At 43.7% G+C, this 23,692-nt stretch overlaps 1 protein-coding gene across 1 annotated transcript in view; it reads left to right on the top strand.

Moving 5' to 3' along the window:
- Nucleotides 1-23,692, top strand: part of ROR1 (receptor tyrosine kinase like orphan receptor 1) — a 427,692-nt gene that overhangs the window by 5,331 nt on the left and 398,669 nt on the right. The window lies entirely within an intron of this gene.

A 23,692-nucleotide genomic window follows, 5' to 3' on the forward strand; every position in this document is an offset into this window, starting at 1 on the left:
GTAGAGTTTTGATCCAAAAGCTGTTATTAAATACCGATAAGCCAACCCTCATAATGTTTGGCCTGCTTACATTTCCTTTTTTTTTTTCTTCTCTCATAGCACCATAGATTTTTTTTTAAGAGGGGGAAGGGACCTAAAGATCAACCAGTCCAAACTGTTTATTTTCTCAAGTATTTCTGTACAGAAAGGACCTTCTTTTATAGCCGTTTAAAGAGGTGGTATGGAGTAACAGAAATGGAATGGGATTTGAACCTGATAGACTAGAGTTTGAATTGGGGCTTTGCTGCTTGCTGGCTGTGTGACCTTAGGCAAAGTTCTTTGACCTTCAGAGCCTCAGTTTCCTTCTCTACAAAATGGGGATAACAGTAATATCTGACTCACAGGGTTTTTGTGAGAATTAGAGGAGATAATTGACATAAAGCACCTAACACAGCACCACAGACCTAGTAGCTGCTATCATCAGCAGGGTTTGCTGGAGAAATCAGAACAAGTGGTTCCAAAACAATGAGCATTGTGCTGTGAGATACAAACCAAGACTCAGAGAGCAGCAATTTTTTTCAAGATGGTAGGACTCTTCAGTGTTCTTTTTTACAGGGAGTATATAGATACTCTAGATGTGAGCAGGCCCAGGCTAGTGCTGGGGACCTGGACTGGAGAAGATTCCACAGGGCAATTTTGCAAAGCCTTAAAACAAAGGCTTTTTTCAGAACAGTGAACTCTTTGGGGAAGAGCAACCCCTCCCTGGTGCTTGGTGTAATTCCAGAATCCTGCAATGGGGAATGTTACATTTCAGGGACCTCCACTTGTAATCTGACCGTTTTTAGCTCCAATATCCAAATAATCTTGCTCAGCACAACTTGAAAGAGAAGGATAATGGCCGGAGGAAAGAATCCTGAGGTGCTCTGTTAGCCATTTAAAATTTCTGAGTACAAAAAAAAAAAGTTCACGTTACCCAAAGAGAGAAGAGTAAAGAAGTGTGTGGGAAGGAGGAGGGGAGATAAAAACGAACCTGGTCTAAAGACCAAGACCGGGTTTGTGGTTTTATTTTTATTTTTCAACAGTAAAGCTTGTCATTTAATGCATTTCAACTTACATTTGATTTATATTTATTATATGCAAGATATGGTGTTAGTGCCCAGGAGTAAAACGTGATCACTGCCCTCAAGGAGAGATGGAGGAGGGACATTCTTACTTTTTAAAGAACCTACTATGTGCCAGGCATAGTTCTTTTTAGGTATTAAGTTTATATGTCCCAGCATCCCCTTGAGGATGGACTTCTGACCCCATTTGTCAGATAAGGAAATCGAGGCTCAAGTATTGAGGTAAGCGCCTTAGCCAACCTCACAAAACTATTAAGTTGGGTTTGGCATTTGAACCTAGGTATTTGTACTCTCAAGTCTATGCTATTTCCACTGTCCTTGACGTGTAATTGGAGAGGCAAGATGAACAGATATGTACCTCCACATGCCAACTGGCTCTCCCATAAGTGAATTATAGGAAAGGGTCGTGAAAAAAGGACTTTGGGAACACAGGGGTAGAAGACATTAATTCTCATTCAGGGAATTGGAGGGTCAGAGGGAGAAATCCATGCCCTTCAGCGGCTTATTGTGAGGATGCAATGAGATAATGCATGGAAGATGCTCAGCATCCTGAGTGCTCAGCTGTAGTTCTGTAGCCAGAGAGAGGCCTGGTCAGGATTTATCTGCCTCGAAAGCCTGTGTGCTCTTAATTGTTCTGATGTGCTCCTTTTCAACAGGTGTGTGGTTTGTAGGAATCGTAAGTGGCTATGCAGCCCCCAAATAAAAGGGAACACAGTTTGTCTGGTATCTTCCCCACCTGCCCTAATCTAGATTTTTGGATTCTGCTCTGCTTTGGGCAGGGTGGGGAGGGTGGATCTGCACAGGCGTGAGTTTGGAGAGAATCATGAAGCCTAATCATAAACCATAACACTTCTGGAACTCTAGCCAGGACCTGCCATGTTCCCCATTCATTCTCTGATCATACATTTTTCTGTGCACTTATTCTGAGCCAAATATTTTCCTAGTCACTAGAGACATAAAGGTGAATAAGGCTAGGTCCTTCCCTTGGAGGGTTTTTCAAATGGCAGGCCTGTGGCAGAGATTGCTAGCTGATCATCAGATCTGTTTCATCTCTTCCTGGGCACATGGCTAGACTACATTTCCCAGGTCCCTTGCAGTTAAACTGAGGCCATGTGACTAAATATTAGCCAATGGAATGAGGTTGAAAGCAATGAGTGTCACCTGTACACCTGATCCATAAAAAACTTCCCACGCAGGATTGCTATGATCCTGTATGTGGGAACTCTAGAAGTCACGTGTTGAAGACACCACAAAATGGAAACAGCTTGGAACCCACCCTTAATGACTGCCCGGTGGAAGCCACCTGCCAGTCCCCACATGTTTAGGTTTTATGTGAGTAAGAAATGAACTTCTATTGTAGTGAAGGCTGAGATTTCAGGGCTTATCAGTTACAGCTGCTAATGTTATCTTAACATTATTTATATAACTAACATTTTATATCTGTCTATCTATCTATCTATCATATAGTTGTAAACCATAGTGCACCATGAGATGAATTTTGTGGGTCTGAATCACTATTTTTAGATAGAATAGAATAGGAAATATCAGAGTGCATTACATTAATCTGGTGAGTATTTTGGGAAACTTTAGCTTCAGTTTGGTATGTGGTGATTTGGGTTATTATTGAGCTCTCATGATCAAAAGTTTGAAAGTCACTGTTTTTCTGAAGGCATACAAGCCAACAGCTCTGTACAGCAGAGTGTGGTAGTTATGATAATAGTGGTAAAGTCCCAGTGCTATAGAGACTCAGTTAACGAGTGCCTAGGAAGCAGAAATGGCAAAAGGGGTCCATCTTTCCAGTCAATTTGTATTGGCTGCCTGTGGTGCAGTGTTGAAAAGGATTCTGAGGTTTCTTCCAGGGTCTCTGGGAGGGAATGCTGTGATCTGATAACAGCATCTGCCGTGGGCTTGGGAGGATGAGTAGAGGCTCAGACCTAGCTTGCATCTGACCACTTTGCAGGGAGTCTGGGCTCCTTCCAGTGAATTCAACCCCTTCCCCAATTATTTATGGCACACAAACGGTGTCTGTAGCGCTGTGCTCAGCACTGTGGGGGTTCTAGAAGAACTATGACTAGCCCTTGTAGAGTTTACCTTTTAGGGGCAATGAAATAGACACTTGTGAAATAACTTTGCAGCCAGAGAGTGCACAGTTGGCAATTACAGATGCAGAATGCCTAGAAGAGAGCAGTCTTTCCGGAGGAAGTGGGATATGATACGAGCCGGAAAAGATGGGAAGGATTGAGATGGAGAGAGGAGAGGAGCTGGACATTATGCCCCTGCCCTGGTCTCCAGGGACTTGCCCAGGCTGTCCAGGCTTCTTCAACTGGGCCTTCACCCTGGGATGAAGCTGATCTTTGGGGATGGGAGAGTAATGAAGAGGAAAGAGGGCTTTGAGTGGTGCCTTCATGTTTTTTTTTTTTTTTGCATATGAAAGGAGCAGGGGAAGGGAGGAAGAAGCAGGGTTTTACTGGAAGCCTGATAACTTATTTTTCTCTCCAAAAGAGTGTCCCAGAGAATTAAAAATCCAGTACATTTCAGGGCTGCTTGTCAAAGGTATCATGTATCTTATTCCCTCTGCTGCAGCAGTTTTGTTTTGTAGTGAAGGTTACTAAATCTCAGTCCACCTTTTGCCTGCGTGAAGAACATCATAATAGTTGAGTAATACACATCAAGAATCCTGTGTGCCAAGAAATATTTTAAGTTCTTTAACTATTTTAAGTTGAATTGTCTTCGGGGAAACCCTATGAGGTAGGCACTAATTATTAGCTCCATTTTCCAGATAAGAAAACTGAGGTACAGAGAAGGTAGGTAACTTGATCAGTATCAAACAGCAAGTTAAGTGGAAGAGCCAGGATTTGAACCTAGTTGTCCGAGTCCGGGGCTTTGTCCTTGATCATTAGGCTATTTTACATCTCATTAAAAAAAAAAAAATGCGGGCTTCCCTGGTGCCGCACTGGTTGAGAGTCTGCCTGCCGATGAAGGGGACACGGGTTCGTGCCCCAGTCCGAGAAGATCCCACATGCCGCAGAGCAGCTGGGCCCGTGAGCCATGGCCGCTGAGCCTGCGCGTCCGGAGCCTGTGCTCCGCAACGGGAGAAGCCACAACAGTGAGAGGCCCGCATACCGGAAAAAAAAAAAAAAAAATGGTACCTGATGATTCAGATTCTCTGTAAGATCCCAGTCAAATAGCTGAGTCAAAATAATTATAATTGAAGCCTCCATTTGTACAGGGCTTTGCAGCTTACAAAATTATTTCATGTATATTACCATTAACTTTTCAAATATTCCAATGAAAAAGAATTTCTTTCTTTCTCTCTCCCTTTTAAAATTAGGCCTGTGAGGTTGGCAGTTCACCTAAAGTCACTGCAGCTGGTGGAGCCTGTCTGAAACCCAGCCTCTTTTTTTTTTGCTGTACGTGGGCCTCTCACTGTCGTGGCCTCTCCCGTTGCGGAGCACAGGCTCCGGACGCGCAGGCTCAGCGGGCCATAGCTCACGGGCCTCGCCGCTCCGCGGCATGTGGTATCCTCCTGGATCGGGGCACGAACCTGTGTCCCTTGCATCGGCAGGCGGACTCTCAATCACTGCGCCACCAGGGAAGCCCACCAAGCTTTTTTGACTTCAGGCCTTTAGTGCTTTCTGCTGTAAGCAACTGGGGGAATTCCTTGATGGTCCAGTGGTTAGGACTCTGTGCTTTCACTACCAAGAGTGCGAGTTCGATCCCTGGGCAGGGAACCTGCAAGCTGCGTGGCCAAAAAAAAAAAAATTAAGAAACTGGAATTTGTGACTCTATGTCTTGTCACTGCAGTTTTACCAGTAAATGAATTTGCCTGATTCTCCTCAAATCAGCTATGGTTTTTGGAAATAGTTGTGAGGCATTTGTGGGTGGAACCTGGAGCTAGGGTTCCTGAAATCTAAGAAAGTTCACTTGCAAATAGACTGAGAGAAGTTACTTAAAAACAAGGAGTTTCCTAAGTGTTTGGTGATTGCAGCTTGCAGTGGAGCCAGTAATAGAAGAGCTTTGGCATCAGAAGGTCTTGCTGTGAAACTGGGCTCACCATTTCTGGCCAGGTCAGCAAATGACTTGACCTCCCTGAGACTCACTTTTCTCACCTGTAAAACAGGAAGCATAACGGTGCCCACCTGCACAGGGTGGGGAGGACCATGGGAAGTGCACGTACAGTGCCTGGGTGGTGTTCAGTGTGTGCTTGCAGCTACTCCTGTGAATTAAATGGAGAGCAGCAAGAGTGCACTGCTTCCTTTGAGATTTTCCCAGGACATGATGGAGCAACATTTCTAAACCTCAGAACCTTTCTTTTATAATATAATCATCCCTGGGGCAGACCCTCCTAGCACCTAGAACTTTTAGGTTATAATTATATTAATATTTCTCCAGGATGGGGACCTTTCTTAAGCTTTGTGAAGATTGAACATCCTAAGGTAAGAACAGATCCTGCTGCCTAAAATCCTACATTTCCTGGAAGGCTCCTATCTGTTCTGCCAGGGAAATTGACACCATTTCCTGATGGGGTTAGGCATCCATCAAAGCAATTTATTTCACTTTTTCTCCACGAGAGAGATTATATCCTCACCTCTTAGATGTCACTCCGATCTGGTATGTCATAGTTTTTACATAATTTTCACATTTCCTGCAGAGGATTTGTTGTTTTTCTTTTCCCTACCTGAATGTTCAGTGTGATGAAAGTTAGTGCTTCTCCATATGGGCTCCCCTGAAAGGCGTGCCTGAAGAAAGTAGAGCTTAGTTCCGTGGTGGCTATTTACCTCCTTCCTTCAGAGAATTGCCGTGTGTCGTATAGGAACTTTCAGTCGCAAAATATTGCCTATTTGAGATTAGCTGTGTAGACTGCTGACAACAGGCAGTAACAGTTTTTGACGATGTTCTTAATCTACTGGTGAGTTACCTTCTCTTTCTCTATGCTGCTCATAGCACTCTCTGCCCACTCACATCTGGTGTCCCTAAGCTAAGGAATCGAGTGCTTTGCTTGTGGCCAGGTAGTCTTCAGATGGTCAGAACCTGCAATGGGGGCCTCCCAGGGGCCACCTGGTAAAAGGCATCTCTCCTCCCCAGTGAGCAAGGGAGGATCTGAGCTGAGCATGCCCAGTTTGTTCTACCAGCTGTCGGCAAGTCACCATATCCGACTGTGCCTTGCAAGGAGTAGTTAAGTCAAGGGGCAGAGAGAGTCCAGCACTTCCAGCACTGATTGGTTTCCCTCCCCAAGATGAAAGTAATGCATTGCTCCCTTACACTGGCTGCAACTTGATTTTTTCTTAAAGGAGTAATTGTCAGATTTTATGGATGTGTTGGGATTAAAACTATATATACGTTAGTCAAAACGTTTTATAAATAACCTCCTACCTCTCCGCCTCAGGGCTCAGGTTTAGAAAGTTTCTTGACCAGTCCAGGATGCTGGTGAAGGTGGCTTCCCTCAGACTCACGGAACCAAATCAACAGGCCAGTGGCTCTGTCTGCTGAGTGTTGGTGTAGAGGAGAGAAGGAAAGAAGGGACCTGGGAGGCACAGCTCCTTACCTGCCGAGTGACATGTCCTGTGTAAACTCCCAGGAAGTCACTGGCGATTCCACTTGGTTAAATATTTGTTTAGCAACTAAAGTGGATGCAGGAGAAATATATGGCTAGATTCCCTTCTGTAGGAAGTTTACTGTTTTTGTCAGGGAGACAAGATTGATATCCCCATATGGCATGAGAATAACTCATTGAATCAAACTTACTGTTCTGGCCTTCGTTTAGGCCCCTTTCTCTATCATGCAGCCTCTAGAATCTGTGTACTTAGCACCCTCCCTCCCCGCTCCACACATCTAGCTCAAGCTCTTTCCTGTCCATCTCTCCTCCCTGAAATCTTTTTTTTTTTTTTTTTTTTTTTTGCGGTACACGGGTACCTCTCACTGTTGTGGCCTCTCCCGTTGCGGAGCACAGGCTCCGGATGCACAGGCTCAGCGGTCATGGCTCACGGGCCCAGCCGCTCCGCGGCATGCGGGATCTTCCCGGACTGGGGCACGAACCCGTGTCCCCTGCATCGGCAGGCGGACTCTCAACCACTCTGCCACCAGGGAAGCCCCTCCCTGAAATCTTGTTCTTCAACCCCCAGTGCTCCCACATTCAGGAGTCCACCCTTCTGCCCTTTTTTCCCCGGTGCCCTCACATTCAGCCAACATTCCCACACAAGCCTCCTAGGTCACACTCATTTATGCTGATTTAGCCCAAACCTCAATGTTAGTGGTGTCATAATAATCACCATCATTTATTGAGCATCTACTACAGGCAACAGATCTAGCAAGGCATTCTGTATTTTGCGGTGGAATCCTATTATTTTGTCTTTCCAAAATTATTGCCCTGAATTAAACTTCCCTCCCCTTACTTCCTCCTTCTTCCCCTTTGTCAACTGGGAAAAGCAGCTGCTTTTGTCCACACTCCAGCCTTGTTATGGGGAGACTGCCAATCATAACCCCTGCCCACCAGCCTCACTATGATGGGCTAAACATAGTCCATCCCTGGGACTTAGGGGTAACCCCTTTAGGGTGGGGAAGCTGAGAGATGCCCTCAGCCATGTCTCTACCCCAGAATGAAGCTGGCGTGTAGGAGAGAATGACTTTGATATTCAGAGCAGGCGCTACTGAGAGGTGTGGCTGGGGTCCAATCTCTCTTCCGTCTCTTCCAGAATTTCTGCTCAGAGCCCACAGACTCTGCTATGGGTGAGGTTATTGTGTCCTGACCATGCACACATCATACCTTGCTAATCCTCACAAGAAAATGAAGAGGTATTGTTTTTTTTAACCTAAAAGAAAACAATTTGAATGCTTTTTTTCTCATGAGAAAATATATGTCCACTAAAAACAAAATCAGAAATGTAATGCAAAACCAAAATTCGCCACAATCCTATCCCTCAGAGATAACCTCTGATAGTATTTTGAATACACATGTGTTTATAAGAGGAGGTCACACTTTTATTCCCCAGAGAAACTGAGGCTCAGAGATATTATGTAACTTCCCGAGTGTCATAGAACCAGCCACTTTCCTTTCTACCCACTTCTTCATGAGCAGGGACCAGATCTTTGTTAGTTAACAACTGTCTAGTTGAGCATATTTTACTTGATAGGAAATCACCAAATATGGGTTGAGGGAATGCTAAAATCAATGTAATTAAGTGCCACGAGGAAGGTGCACACGGTAAGTTTTGTAGATCAAGGAGGAGAGAGGTGTGCATTGTTCAGAATTAGTGGGAGGGTTTCTGAAGGAGGTGGAGCTTGACATGGAGAGCCGATATTAATTTGCTTTTCTCCAATATGCAGTGTCCTGAGTGGGCCAAGCCAGCAAGCGGGGACACCTGAGCACTTCCCACTGCTAGGGTTGGGCACTGCCCAAGACATACTGATTACATTTGAGCTGTTCTGAAAATGCAAAAGGTCAAAATGAAAATGTGTCCATGGCAAAGAGGAAGAGAGGTATAGTATCCAGAAGGAAATTCACAGCGGTTGGTGCAATAAGAAATGAAAACCTAAAGACTTTGTCCTAAAGAAATTAAGTGGGGGAGGGAAAGGGTGAGGGTATCCCCAAACATATTATCAAGGAGCCTCTGACAGGGCTTTCAGGCGGGCCTTCCCAGTCTGTCTGCCGCCCCCTCTCGGGTGTCATGGGACCCCTTTGCAACACAGTGGCTTCTCTATGGGCTGTCCCCTCCCACAGAAACATCCTTCCCCAGCCCATCAGTCCTTCGGCTCTGGCTTAAACGTCACTTCCCTGACTGACCAGACTAGATTGGGTTCCCACCCTACTTGCTTTCATAGCACCCTGTATTTAAAAATATTCATCATAATGAGTTTTAATTAGGTATTTATTTGTGCAGTTATTATTATTTTTTATGTATAAATTTTTTTTATTAGTTTCTGCTTTATAACATAGTGAATCAGTCATACATATACATCTGTTCCCACATCCCTTCCCTCATGCATCTCCCTCCCTCCCACCCTCCCCATCCCACCCCTCCAGGCGGTCACAAAGCACCGAGCTGATCTCCCTGTGCTCTGCGGCTGCTTCCCACTATCTATCTCCCTTACGTTTGGTAGTGTATATATGTCCATGCCTCTCTTTCGCTTTGTCACAGCTTACCCTTCCCCCTCCCCATATCCTCAAGTCCATTCTCAAGTAGGTCTGTGTCTTTATTTCCGTTTTACCCCTAGGTTCTTCATGACTTTTTTTTTTTAAATGCAGTTATTATTTTTGTGGTATCTCCTCTATCACTGGATCAGGTGCTCCTTAGGGTAGGGTTTGAGTCTGCATCACAGCCAGCACAGTGCCTAGGGGCCACCTGAATCAACTCTACTTACTTTTACTAAGCTTTGTCCTTACTTCCTAGAGACTGGGAACATTCCAATGGGCTTTGCTATTACTATCTAGCAATTTGAAAAGGCATCTTTGAACAGCTGAAAATCTCAAGGCTATCTCTTCCAAATGATGAGGAATCTAACCCCATAAAAAGCCACTCTGGACTCAATCAAACCTGCTGTGGGTTCTATTTTGCAGGGGAGAAGTGGGCAGCCGAGAGCTGAGCTGTTTTCCCAAGATGGAAGATCTGTGATAACTCTGGGTTCCGCTGCCATAAATTAGGGTCACTCTGTCCTTAATTGGCAACAAATTAAAATTCTCCCTTAAGGTCCTCCTCTTTCTCTTCTTTCAAGTATACTCTGATTGAGAGAAGATGTGGGAAATACTGGCATCCTGCCACAGGGGAGAGAGCACAGTGCCTGAGGCCACAGGCAGGTCAGGGCTGTGAGGGCCGCCTGAGGGTGGGGGCGGCCAGGGATTCTTCCCTGACTGAGCATCCTTCTTCTCCCTCCCCTGGTCCCCTTTCTTGTCCTTCTGCTCTCCCCTCCCCTTTCTTTCTCCAGGAAATTTGAAAGTTCTCATTCCTAGGGAAATATCCCCTGGGGAGCTCTTACTTTCTCTTCTTTCTCTTAGTAAGCAGAGGGGAAAAATTCTCTAAATTTTGAACTCGCAAGTAATTTGGATGCAAATATGGCCAGAAAGGCCTGCGTGTCTTTGCATTTCCCACAGCACCTCATCTTAAATCCCTAGAACCATCTGCTTCAGGCCAGGCCTCCTTTCCTTCAAGCAGGAGAGAGAAAAGAGAGCTTAACAAAAAACTTCAGTTGGGTTTCTTGGGGCGGGAGGCGGTAGTGAAGGAGAAAGGCCTGGCTGTTTTATTTCTTGCCCTGCTGGGTGGCTTTCAGGGGGTTAGTTGGTCCACATGCACACGGAGGCCTGCTGGGAGTCAGGAACTGGGTCGGGGCCTGGGGCTCCAGGCACTTCTCCTGGGAGCTTGTCTTGTGGCTGGCCTTGAAAGCTGATGGCTGTGAAGTAAGGCAGGGGCACAGGTCCTGGAAGTGTGGGGGATAGAGCAGCTAAGCAAGGCGCTGGGTTGGATTGGCAGAGGAGGGAGTCAGGAAAGGTGTCTCGGTGGGGGGGCAGTGCTCCGCTAGAAAACATGTGTCTGGGAGGCCCTAAAACAATAACCCATAATGCATTTTTTATATTATTGATAATAATAGATGGGTTTATTTTGACAAATGTGTTTACAAAAGTCTACCTTCTGTGATATCTGGTGCTCGACTAGGTGATAAAAGCCATTTCCCGGGCCCCTCTCTGTAAGCCAGCCCTTCTCGGGAACCTCAGTTGCTCCATCATGGCCAGAACAACTCAGAGGGAGGCTGAGACCCACCACATTTAAGTGCCGGATGGAGATAGAGCTCAGGAGCCAGCCCAGGCCTCTGCCTCTCTGGAAAGTTGCTCTGCTCTGAGGTCTGGGGTCTCAGTTTCTTCATCTCTGCAGTGGGGATTATAACTCCATCCCTGAAGATTATGGAAGACTAAAGGAGATGAAGAAAGTAAAAATATATTGTAAACTTTAAAGTCTTATCTGAGATTGAAGGGTCAGATAGCAAGCAAGACTTTGTCTCCATTCCTTGGTGAATGGATCCAGGAGGTTTCCTTTATTCACTCAACAAATATTTATGTGGCTGGCGTTGTTTTAGATGCCAGGGGTGAAGCAGTGAGTAAAACAAAGACCCTATTCAGGAGGGAGTCTGAAAATAAAGAAATAAATGCTTTATCAGGTGAGAGAAAGTGCTAAGAAAAATGAAACAGAGTAAAAGAACTTGTGATGGGGTGATTGATGGGGTGGGGTGGGCACTGTTGTATAGGGTGGTAGGGAAGGCTCTATAATAAAGTGTCTCTTGAGCAGAGACCTGCAGGAGGTGAAGGAATGAGCACGGTGGCTGTGTGTGTGTTTGGTGGGGGAGGGATGACATCCAAGAGGGGACAAGCGTGTACAAAAGCCTTGGAGTGGCAGTGTGTTCTCAATTAACAATCCAACAGCAATTGCTTCTATTACCACTAGTAACATTTGTGTGCCAGGCAATATTCAAGCATCACTTAACAATGACCCCATTAGGTACCCCCTATTATTATATGCATTTCTTAGATGAGGAAACTAAGGCATCCTCAGCAACAAGTCAAGCATTCAGATAACTGGGGAAGAAGAAGTAGCTCTCATTTATATGAGCGTGTATGAGGCAGCCCTGCACAGAGGAAAGACTGCATGGTTTGGAGAGAAAAGAAATCTGGATTTGGGCCTGGCCTGCCACTCATCTGCTGTGCAATTTTGGGCAAGGTGCTTAACCTCTCTGGGCCTCAGTTTCCTGATTTGTAAAATGGGCTGATAAAATCTCAGGATTGCTATGTATATTGAGAAATACGTATATTGTTACATATATTGTATATGGTGAAATGATGTTGCGCACTGCATATCACCATGCATAACACCATGAAAATGTTCCATTATTATTATTATTACTACTACTACTACACTAGTATACCAGTTCTCCTTCCTAGCCTCTTGAAAAGAGAGTGAATGAGAGAGAAATAGAAGCTTGCAACTTATATAATTTCCTCTGTTCTTTCTCTGAATTTTCATTTTCTGCTGATGTCTTCCATGGTGAATCAATTACAGTATCCAATAGAATTGGCAGGCATTTTTCCTGAAAGACTAAGGAACGATGAGGTGAAGTTGGTGGCGAGGCTTCTCACATACCTAAAGAAATCACTTGAGGTCCTAGAACTTCCAGTCCACTGTCTTACATAATCCCAGGCTTCTTGTCATCCCCAAACCTAGAATTTTATGGCAGTTTTCTCTAATTTTGCATTGTGTTGATAGTAGGTGCTCAATAACTTTTAAGTAAGTGACCCTAAATAACTGTACCTTTAAAAATTATTCTGTGCCTTTGTTAGAGAGTCCTGTGGGATGAATGGGTAAATCCCCGGGGGATTTGGAGAGATGAGTATTATTATTTGGGGCTGTAGAATGGGAAAGCTGAGGAGAAGGAACTTATCTCAAATCGAATAATTGCTGGTGAGACTGGGTACCCACTTTTATTTCTGGTGAGGATTGCTTTGCTTCCACAACTATGGCGGTGGGCCAGTAAGTTCATTTGTTTGTCAACTGATTGAACACCTGCTCTGGTCCAGGCACAGTGCCAGATGTTGGGAATTTGCTCTCGGGAATGCTCTTAGGACATGCTCAGGATATGATCTCTAACTTGAGTGCTTGCTGCTGTCCTACTTGGTACCTCCAGACAATGCAGAGGTGGTGGTTGCTTCACTGTCACCTGCTGACGACTGGTAGGTGTGCACCCATCCAGTTGGCATCACATCCGATAGTGCCTGTGATCACACCCGAGTTGTGCAGTCTGCGTTTTATTTCCCCCAGCATGGTAGTGGCTTCCTGTGATAAGCTCTATCTTGGCTGTGATGCGTCCTTCCCTGGGGTTGGGATAACAGCCTCCTGGGGATGGTGGCTAATCTCAGGAGAAACGGAGCCCCAGGGAAAGAATGCTGTCTCTCACTGTGTGCACCTAGGATTAGGCAGAGCTGCCGCTAATGCAATTAGGTAAGGGCGAGGACTGATTGCGGGGACAGGAAGCATGGGGGGGGTGAGCCTCCTGTTTGCCCCATGAAGGGCTTCCTCACTGTCATAGCTTCTTATAGTTAAAGGGGCCCCTGAGAAAGTGAAATGAGACAAAAGTCAAAATATTGGCCTGGGAGTTAGGTAAACCCATTCAGCTCACCGTGACCTTGGGCAAACCTCAAAGCCCCAGTTTCCCCATCTATAAAACAGGTGCTAATCATATCTACCTCATGGCCTTCGGTGAGGATGAGCTAACACACTGCTCCCGGATGCCTGGCAAGTACTGAGCCCACACAGTAAACATCAATAGCTCTGAGGTCGGATTGCCATGTTATAGGTGAGAAGCCTGAGGCCCACACTGACGTTGGTCAGAATTAACTCCCTAAAATTCCTCAGTGCTGGAGTCTGGAGTGGAACTCAGCTTTCCTGCCCTCCAGCACTGGGCCATGAACGAACAAATCTCCTTCTCTGTCGGGTGGGGTGGTGGCCCACCAGCCCTGCTCCCTGGCCTGGAGGCAGGGAATGAGGAGGGACTGGGGTAGGTCTGCCATGGACGGCAGAGGCTGGAGAGGCTCTGTCCAGCTGGACCGCTAACTGGGACACCGCATCCCTTGAAGGTTGAGCTGAATTTCCTCATCTGTAAAATAAGATGGCTTGACTGCCCCTTCCAGCTCTAAAACCTTTTTAAGATGCCTACTGGAAGAAGCAGAGAGCCAGAAGGGAGAAGTGGAGGAAACATACCAATATTATCTGATAAAAGAGTTAGCATTTTCTAAATCCTGACTACTCGCCAGGGATTGTGCTGGGCGCCCGGGATACATCAGGAGCAAAACATGATCCATTTTCTAGGGGCTCCTGGACATCGAACCCGTGGCGGTGGGCAGAGGGGATGCGGAGAGACGACTAACCAGAGGAATTAGAATCCGTCTTGGTTTATGCCTTAAGAGAAATATGAACGGTGCGGGCTTCCCTGGTGGCGCAGTGGTTGACAGTCCGCCTGCCGATGCAGGGGACACGGGTTCGTGTCCCGGCCCGGGAAGATCCCACATGCCGCGGAGCGGGTGGGCCCGTGAGCCATGGCCGCTGAGCCTGCGCGTCCGGAGCCTGTGCTCCACAACGGGAGAGGCTACAACAGTGAGAGGCCTGCGTACCGCAAAAAAAAAAAAAAAAAAAAAAAAAAAAAAAAAATATATATATATATATATATATATATATATATATATATAAACGGTGAGTGGTGGCCCCCAGACGAGGCTGTCATTTGCTGTCATGAGGCTGCCTGTACATGTGCAGTACCGTCAGAACACTGGCCCCGATGGTGTACAGTGAAGGGGAGCCAGAGTCCTTCGTGCCAGGAAGGGGAGTTTGTGGTTGAAAGGGCAGGTTCAGGAAGGTTGAGTGGGAGGGTTGGCAGCCAGGCCAGAGCTCCATGGGGCTGATGGATTACATTCCTCCAGTGAGAAACCATCAGAAGCCCCACTGAGAGGAGCTCTTGCGGCTCCGGAGCTTTGCTGCTGTTTCTTCTTGCAAGGGGGAAAATTAGTTTTACCTTTAAGTGTTGCCTTTCTGTCCTCTTGGTTTCCTAAGTGTGGCAAGACCCAAACCCAAAGTATTTGCACTAAACTTGTTAATTTTAACCAAGTGGTAGAATATAATCAGAATGTGAGACAGCCGAAATGCTGCCAATTTTTCTTCCCTTTGAGGTTATGTTTTCTGTCCTTTTAAACAAAGTTCTGTTGAAAACCTGGCGAACGTGTGACTCTAGGTGGTGGATGCGACACTTTCATGGACCTACTATGTACTTGGGCCTGTGCTAAGTAATTTCATGGAGCAAGATTTCTCGAGCTCTTCAGATTGTTAAAATACAGTTGAAAGCCCCAGGAGGCTTGTGAGTGATTTCTGAATGGTGGGAGGGCAGGGGAGGCTTTAAAGCCATCCTGTTTGAACACTTAGGCTGCTAAGTGCAACTCTTCAAACACTTCATGTGCCTTAAATGGTCCAGTGCAAAGGATATTCAGGGACATAAAATCCCTGCTGGGGGCTTCCCTGGTGGCGCAGTGGTTGAGAGTTCGCCTGCCGATGCAGGGGACACGGGTTCGTGCCCCGGTCCGGGAAGATCCCACATGCCGCGGAGTGGCTGGGCCCGTGAGCCATGGCCGCTGAGCCTGCGCATCCGGAGCCTATGCTCCGCAACGGGAGAAGCCACAGCAGTGAGAGGCCCGCGTACCGGAAAAAAAAATCGCTGCTGGTATTGGGATAAAAACCCCTTAACTCCTCCCTAAATGTTGATTTAGAATAATAGCTTGTTTTGAACTGTCTCCCAGTAAATTAATTTTTAATTTAGAAAAGTACCTCTAGGGAAAACTTAGAGAGTATATAGGTACAGACAATTTTAGAGACATGGGTTAGCTGATCAGAAGTGTGTCTTTAAAGAAATCAAAAAGGGGGAAAAAGGTAAAGACATTAATTAGAATGTGGCTCTCCACCCCAACAGATTAACCCACTGACACAGATTATTTTGAGTATCTTTCGTTTGTATGACTATGAGCTGGAAACTGAGGGAGAGACTATGATTTAGCCTCTGTCCTCTAGGGAATGTGTGTGTGTGTGTGCACGCGTGTGTGTGTCTATTTATTTATATGTGTGTGTGTGGTATAAGAAAATGAGATTTTTTTAGAAACTTGTTTTTTGGGAAGGGAGAAAGGATGACATTAGGGCATAGCAGAAAGAGCTCTGGCCTAAAAGTCAACAAACTGGAATTCCTCTCCTAGCCCTGCCTTTAACTAGCTGTGTGACTGCAGATAAGACATTTGCCTTCTCTGATCCTCAAGTTCTCTTCTCAAAGCAGTGGGACTGGACCCTCCTCTGTGGACCAGCAGCATCTGTGTCACCTGGGAGCTTGTTAGGTAGGAATGGAGAGCCTAAGTCTCTTCTCCAGAAGTATTGGATCAGAATCTGTATTTTAATAAGATCCCCAGGTGATTTGTATGCAAATTAAAATTGAATAAGCATTGCTTTAAAGAACGATTCCTGTTCTAATATTCTAGTATTTTGTATTTTTTCCTAATATATAGTAAAATCCAATTATGAAGAGTTTACTCAGGACTGGGCCAAGCATTTTTACCCTGCAAAAGTGTACTCTGTGAGAAAAAAAGATTTAAAGGCAGAAACATGGGCAAATAGTTATCTATTCAGCTCCCAAAGCTGTATATACATATTTCTCTTTTTGCCTTGTATTTTACGTCTTGGTAGCATGGTCAGAGCAGTGGGAGAGGGGAAGAGGAGCTGGGAAGTCAAGGTAATTGAAGGTGGGGTTTGGGTTGGCAATGGATTGGACCTTCTGAGCTGGCAGGTGGCACATAGCACTCAGCTCAGGTCCTCAGAATCATCCTAAGAGTTCTGAGAATCAAGAATCATCAATGATTGCAAAATAATATTTCATATTTTTCAAGCACCGCATATGAATGGTGCTCTGATGAACTGAATAAAAATTTGTAGTGACTTTTGATATTCCATATTTTCCTAATTAATTGATACTAAATGTTAAACCGATTAGATGGGAGGGGGAGTCTCCATGATTTTTTGCATTAAAAGGAGTCTTCTTACTTGAAACTGTTGGCAACTACTGGAATAGGGGATAATAATTGATAACAATATGATAAAAATAACTAACAAACATTGAGAACTTTCTAGATACCAGGCATTGTGCCTTACAAAGAAGGACCTTAGTTATCTGCTAATAAATTTATGGATAAGGAAACTGCAGCTCAGAGTGGTGTGATGATTTGTTTCAAGTCATACCTTGAGGGAGTGATGGGTAGACCTAGGACTAGACCTCAGGTGTCTGGGCTGTCGGCCAGGTTTATATCTGCTGTGCTAGACTTTGTGACTTGTCCATCTAATGCGCTGGGGTAGCACATGCAGGAATGTTGAGTGGAGAGGAGGACATTCTCCTGCATTCCTGCTGTAGGAGTCAGAGACTGGCAGAGTCAGGAGGACCTCTGGGCATCTGGGCCACTCACTGTATTTACAGGTGAGCACACCTGGCCCAGCAAGGGAAAGGGACTTGTTCAAGGTCAAACAAGTAGTTGGGTTTGTTTGCTTGTATGGGTCTCCCTCCACCTGAAACTCAGCTCTTTATAGATAAACTTTTTCACAAGAGAGATGGGTGAGTGAAACAAGCCCTTCTGTGAAAGCAAGTGAGCGTGGTTTCTAATATTGCATCTAAGGTTTTTGTGAAGATTTATAAATCTTTGTAAAGGATTTAGAGTAGTCGCTGATAGTTATAGTACTTACATAATAATAATTTTAGTTTGTTATTGTTCTTATTGTTTTTCGAACAAGCTTTGTATGTTAAATTTAGTAGCAGGTTTTTTTTTTTTTTTTTTTTTTTTTGTGAAGTTGGGCTGATTATAGCCTTGACTTTATCTCACCATGTTCTCTGTCTTAACAGTGACCTTTGGGAGGGCAGACTACCAAAATCTTTTTTGCTGAAAACAGTACCATGTAATCATTGGAAATCATTTAACAGAAAGGGAGAAAGTCAGCATTGGCTACTGGGGCAGCTTCATCCATCTTACGAGCCCACAACTTACTGACTCTTATTAAACAGAGAAGCTGTCTCCTAAGCAGTAGGTCTCCTGATCCTTAGAAAATAAGAATAGAAGAATCATTGTCCAGCAAGCTGTCAAGCACCTTTCTGTGTCTTGTATAATTGTTACTGATCTAGGGAAGTAGAAGCTAGGTTAGAATCAGGATCGGCTTTGTGGGTATGCAACCTGTGCAACTGAATAGGGCCCCTGCCCCCTGCCTCCACGGTGGGTTTAATGCTCTGCTGTTGCAGTCCCGAAAGTCTTAATATTATTTTGAACAAGGGACGTGCTGTTTTATTTTGCACTAGGCCTTGCAAATTATATAGCTGGTCTTGGTTAGAATAATCCAGAATCGGGACCAAGAGCCCCTGAGGAGCAAGTCAGCGGGGACTGCAGCCTTTTGGGGGAAGCTGAGGGGGAAGGGGAGGTGGTGGAGGAGTAAGAGGGGGAGGGGGAGGGGGAGAGGAGGAGGAGGTCTGACCCCTTGTGGTGGTGTCCAAGATTGCGTGCTTAAAACAGGCAGCCTGGACTTCCCTGGTGGTGCAGTGGTTAAGAATCCACCTGCCAGTGCAGGGGACACAAATTCATTTCCTGGTCCGGGAAGATCCCACAATGCCATGGAGCAGCTAAGCCCCTGCGCTGCAACTACTGAACCTGCGCTGTAGGGCCTGCGAGCCACAACTACTGAAGCCTGCACGCCTGGAGCCCGTGCTCTGCAACAAGGGAAGCCACCACAGTGAGAAGCCCGAGCACCACAAATAGTAGGTCCTGACACATTGTGACAAATAACATTGTTTACATTATTGCTGCCCTGCAGTGCACCATCCATAGGTAACTTTGAAAAAAAATAGATGAAGCTCTTTGTGTGAGTTGCATTATAAATTTTTCTATTTTCAGTGTCATCACCATACTTCATCTCTGGATGATCCAGGGGCCTTACACTAATTTCCCTGCTGGTAATCTCTTCCTTATATTAATCCAACTAGCTGGATGAACTTTCCCAGATCCATTACTAACTAGCCATGTGACCTTAGCACTTCCTTCATGTTTCTAAGTCTCAGTCCCCTCATCTCTGGAAAAGAGATGATCATGTTTACCTTGAAGGGCTGTCAGGAAGTTCAAAGATAATACATGTAAAGCCCAAGGAATAATAGTGACTGGCACATAATACATGGTCAATAAAGTAGTATTTCTTATTATAAAATTACAAGATTTTAAGATTATATATGATTATATATGATGTATGAATGATATACAAATAGCTTTCATCATGTTACTTCCCTGCCTCAAAAAATGGCTCCCTATTGCCATGGAGGGTCAAGGCTCTGCATAATTTAACCGCAGTCTACATTGCCTGACTTCCCCCATTAGTGTTTTAAGTACTTCTAGAATACTAGTTATGGTTGTTGTTTTTACTCTTTCTATATTGTTTCTTAAGGGCATTGGGAACTCCTTGGCAGTAGAATTCTATGTCATCTCTCTAGTGCCCAGGAGAGTGGTGGGCATACAGTGTCTGTGTGGTTGTTGATAGCTGACCACAATGTATTTCAGGAATGTACTGTAACATTGCTTGTTTTCCATCTGTTTATACCTCTTGGCTCCTTCAAATTGGAAATGGATTATGATTTCGCATTTGAATCAGGAGGTGGAAAAAACACCCTTCATCTCCTGTTTTTGTTTTTGTTTTTTTTTAAACAGCCGCTGTCACTCTCTATTGGGATTGTTTGTTTACATGTTTGTCTCCCCTTCTGAACTGTGAGCTCTGTGTAGGGAGGAATGGTATTTAATTCTCTTTTATACTTTTAATGACTGGCACAAATAAAAAAAGACATTCATTAAATATTTGTCAAATCAATGAATATTGGAAAGCTCAAATTTTTATGGCAGACAAGGGAGACATTGGGAGCCTTCTTTTTACTGGAAAATCATTGTTTATTAGATCTGAATGGATCATTTAGAAAATATGCAGTTGGATATCTTTTACAGTCAAAGAAGAAAATCAGTATAAAATGCTTAATTAAAAGCAAAAGCTAACATTTCTCCTTGTAATGAAGGCAGAATCGTGAATATTTTCTTTTCCTCAGCCCAGATGGGCAGGCAGCCAGGCTCAAAGACAGGGATGCTGTGCAGACAGATAAGAAGATTTGACATTAGGAGGGCTGGGTCCTGGGATTACCCTGGGTCCATCTTTGCTTCAGTGTTTCTCCTCAGGGATGTTGAAAATTTGAAAGGCATTAACTCCTTTAAGATACTCGGAAGACATTGTCAACTCCTTAGGATGTTTTGTTCTGTTACCTATGAAATTACCACTTGTTTGTGAACTTATAATGGCATGTTTTTCAGGAGTATGTTCTGAATTTGAGGTTAAAAGGCCTAAGAGGTGAGGGTCTTTTTTCTTGTTCTTCTTGGTGCTCCTGGTCCTGGCCCTTAATAAATGGGATGCCTGAAGCTCTTACTCACACAGCATCTGCAGGGTTGGCCCTGTCCTGGGTGTAAGAAGCTGTTGAGGACCAGGATTTATGGAGGCAGGGAGGGCGATGATGTTCTGAATGACCTCTGCCACCTGGAGGAGAACGGTGAGTGGACGTGCTCTAGGATAGGGCCTTGCTACTCAGTGTGGTCTAAGGACCAGTAGCATCAGCATCACCTGGGAGCTTGGTAGAAAGGCAGAATCTCAGACACCCCTCACTCATTAAATCAGACTCTGCATTTTACCAGGATTCCCAGGTGATTCATATGCACATTAACATTTTAGAAGCACTGCCCTGCTGAGAACATCTTTCTCATCCTTGAGGTTTAATTGTCTGGATTTTTGTAATTCTAGGGTGTAGCATGATCCTTGATCCCAGAGCTGCCTTAAATCCCAGAACTGCCACCATGGAGGTATTACTTGACCCTTTTTAATCTTAGATTGTTTTCATCCGTAATATGTATATGTTGTGTGTTTTGCTAGTTTGTGTGTGTGTTAAATGAAATAATGTAATGCTCAGCATATAGTAGGAACTTAATAAATATTGATATTACTTGTTGCCGATACTACTTTTTAAATCTGGTTTTATTTTTTATATATTTTTAACAGATTATTTTATCTGAACCCTAATGCAAACAGTTCAACTATTTATTATGAGGGGAGAATTGCTGCGCTATCATTACTAAAATGTTGTAATTTTGTATTAACTTTGTCTTTTGCATGAATTAATCAGTGGTTAAAGAATCAATAGCTTCTGAGTCCTCACTTTTTTTTTTTTTTACATCTTTATTGGAGTATAATTGCTTTACAATGGTGTGTTAATTTCTGCTTTATAACAAAGTGAATCAGTTATACATATACATATGTTCCCATATCTCTTCCCTCTTGCGTCTCCCTCCCTCCCACCCTCCCTATCCCACCCCTCTAGGTGGTCACAAAGCACCTCCTCACTTTTTTTAACCTGTTTTTGTATTTTTCTACTCTTAACATGGACATGTGTTATGTAACTCTGTTTATGGCCATCATCTAGTTTTGAAATATGACTGAATCACTTATATTTTATTTTTGAGGTTCCTTCCCGCTTCATTCTGATGATAATAATTAAGCAGAAGTCTTTTTATCCGCAGTAGTTAGACAGTTAATGAAAAAGGTCAGTTAAAGCAGGGAGTGAAGAAATAAAAGCAACCATTTTATTTCACTTTAATGCCTAGATGTCCATTCTTTTAATATCATGGTTTAGGGCCAAGGCTTTTCCTTTGAGCCTGGGTCTGATATTTGGAGGTCCTTTCATGTCCGCACCTTACTTAAAATACATCTTCTACGGGCTTCCCTGGTGGCGCAGTGGTTGAGAGTCCGCCTTCCGATGCAGCGGACACGGGTTTGTGCCCCGGTCTGGGAAGATCCCACATGCCGCGGAGCGGCTGGGCCCGTGAGCCATGGCCACTGAGCCTGCGCGTCTGGAGCCTGTGCTCCGCAACGGGAGAGGCCACAACAGTGAGAGGCCCGCGTACCGCAAAACAAACAAACAAACAAACAAACAAAACCCAAAACATCTTCTATGATATCCAGTTTGGATTTCTCTAAAGTGGATTAGAAATGTAAAGACATGTAAAACAATTCAAATGGAGAATTCTTGTACATATTTACCCCCTTCTCCTTTTATCCTTATCTTACAGTTAATACAGTGGGTTATTTTTCCTTAAGGGGGAGTTATTTTTATTTTACTTTTCCAAAGAATTTGACCTAGTTTTCATAAAAGTAACAGCTCTCTTTTCATACTCTTGTTTCATCAACTTACATCCTGTACAAAGTCATAATTACTAAAAAAAAATATATAAGTGTGTAATAAGCTTTGGGACCAAACTCTATTGATTCTCGTTAGAATAAAACTCAAGAAGTGGGCGCAGCACATGGCTTGTCCAGGAGCACCCGTGGACTGCAGGCAGATACTTCATAGTGGGGATGGAGAGAAGTGACTAACCCAGTGAGTCAGTCGTGTGAGGTTGGTTAAAAAAAACTTCTGCATTTCTATTTATGTGCATGCTGCTTTACAATTGTCAGAGCACTTCCAAATGGATTATCCCATTTAATTTTCACAGTACTCTTGTGAAATAGGCAAAGCAAGAATTTAGAGGTGAGGAAATGGAGGTTCATAGAACTTGAATTCTGTGAATGGGATTAAATCACTTCATTGAGGATGAGTTAGGAATAGAATTCTGATTTTTTGGAGTCGTCAACCAGATCTCTATCTGTTCTTCTCTATTGCCTCTTTTTATGCAATTTTGAAAGCAGTGATGAGACTTCGGCTTTCTTCAGATAATTACCACTTTCTTCCAGCATTATGTTCATGCTATAGGACCTGTCAGTAATAGTAATATACGGTGTATGGCAATGTTAGACAATAATCACCTCTAGCAACCTAGATATACACAAATAAAAAGAAAGATAAGCAAAACCCCTCTGGACCAGTGCTGTCCAATAAAATTATAATGTGAGCCACATATGTAATTTAAAACTTTCTAGTAGCCACATTTAAAAAGTAAGAAGAAACAAATGAAATTAATTTTATAGTATACTTTCTTTATCCTAGTATGTCTAAAATAATCATCATTTCAATATGTAATCAGTATAAAAATTATTGAGATATTTCACATTCTTTTTGTACTAAGTCTTCAAAATCAGGTATGAATATTTTACATTTCCAGCATGGTTCAATTTGGATTTTCCACATTTCAGGTGCTCTGTAGCCACATATATGAGTAGCACACCCTTAAACTTTGGGGAAAGTGATTGTAACAAATACAGGAATGGGAGCACTTTGAGATAAAAACTTATAATATTGGGCTGTCCAAAAAGTTCATTCAGCATTTTCCATAAGATGCTATGAAAAACCCAAACAAACTTTTTGGCCAATCCAATACTTTGGGGCCATTCAGTTTACAAATAGTTCTATAAATTTCAGTGGCTCATAATAATGGCTCCAAATAATTAAAAATAAGATTAAATGATTTACGTCATACCATAATTAAGAGGACAGAGTCGCATGTGAAATACATGGTTTTAGAAAACTCCATTGAAAATTTTTTGAAATAAAGGTTTTACATATGACTCAGCAATTGTACTCTTGTACCTTTGTCCCAGATATATGAAAACTTATGTCCACAACAGCATTATTTGTAATAGTCAAAGTTTGGAAACAATTCATATGTCCTTCAATGGGTGAATGGTTAAATAAAGTGTGGTACCTCTGTATCATGAAACACTACTCAGCAGTAAGAAGAAATGAATGGTTGTTACATGCAACAATTTGGAGAGATGTCAAGGGAGTTATGCTGAATGAACAAAAACTAATCTTAAAAATATGTTTATATAGCATTCTGAAAATAACAAAATTATGGAGACGGCAAACAGATTAATGGTTGCCAGGTGTTAGGGACTGGGTTGGGGATACTGGGAGGAGGATGACTATGATGATAAAATGGTAGCATGAGAACGTTGTTCTGTATGTATCTTGATTGCGATGGTGGTTACGCGAAT

Source organism: Mesoplodon densirostris, chromosome 2, assembly GCF_025265405.1.
Source record: "Mesoplodon densirostris isolate mMesDen1 chromosome 2, mMesDen1 primary haplotype, whole genome shotgun sequence".
Taxonomy (NCBI): domain Eukaryota; kingdom Metazoa; phylum Chordata; class Mammalia; order Artiodactyla; family Ziphiidae; genus Mesoplodon; species Mesoplodon densirostris.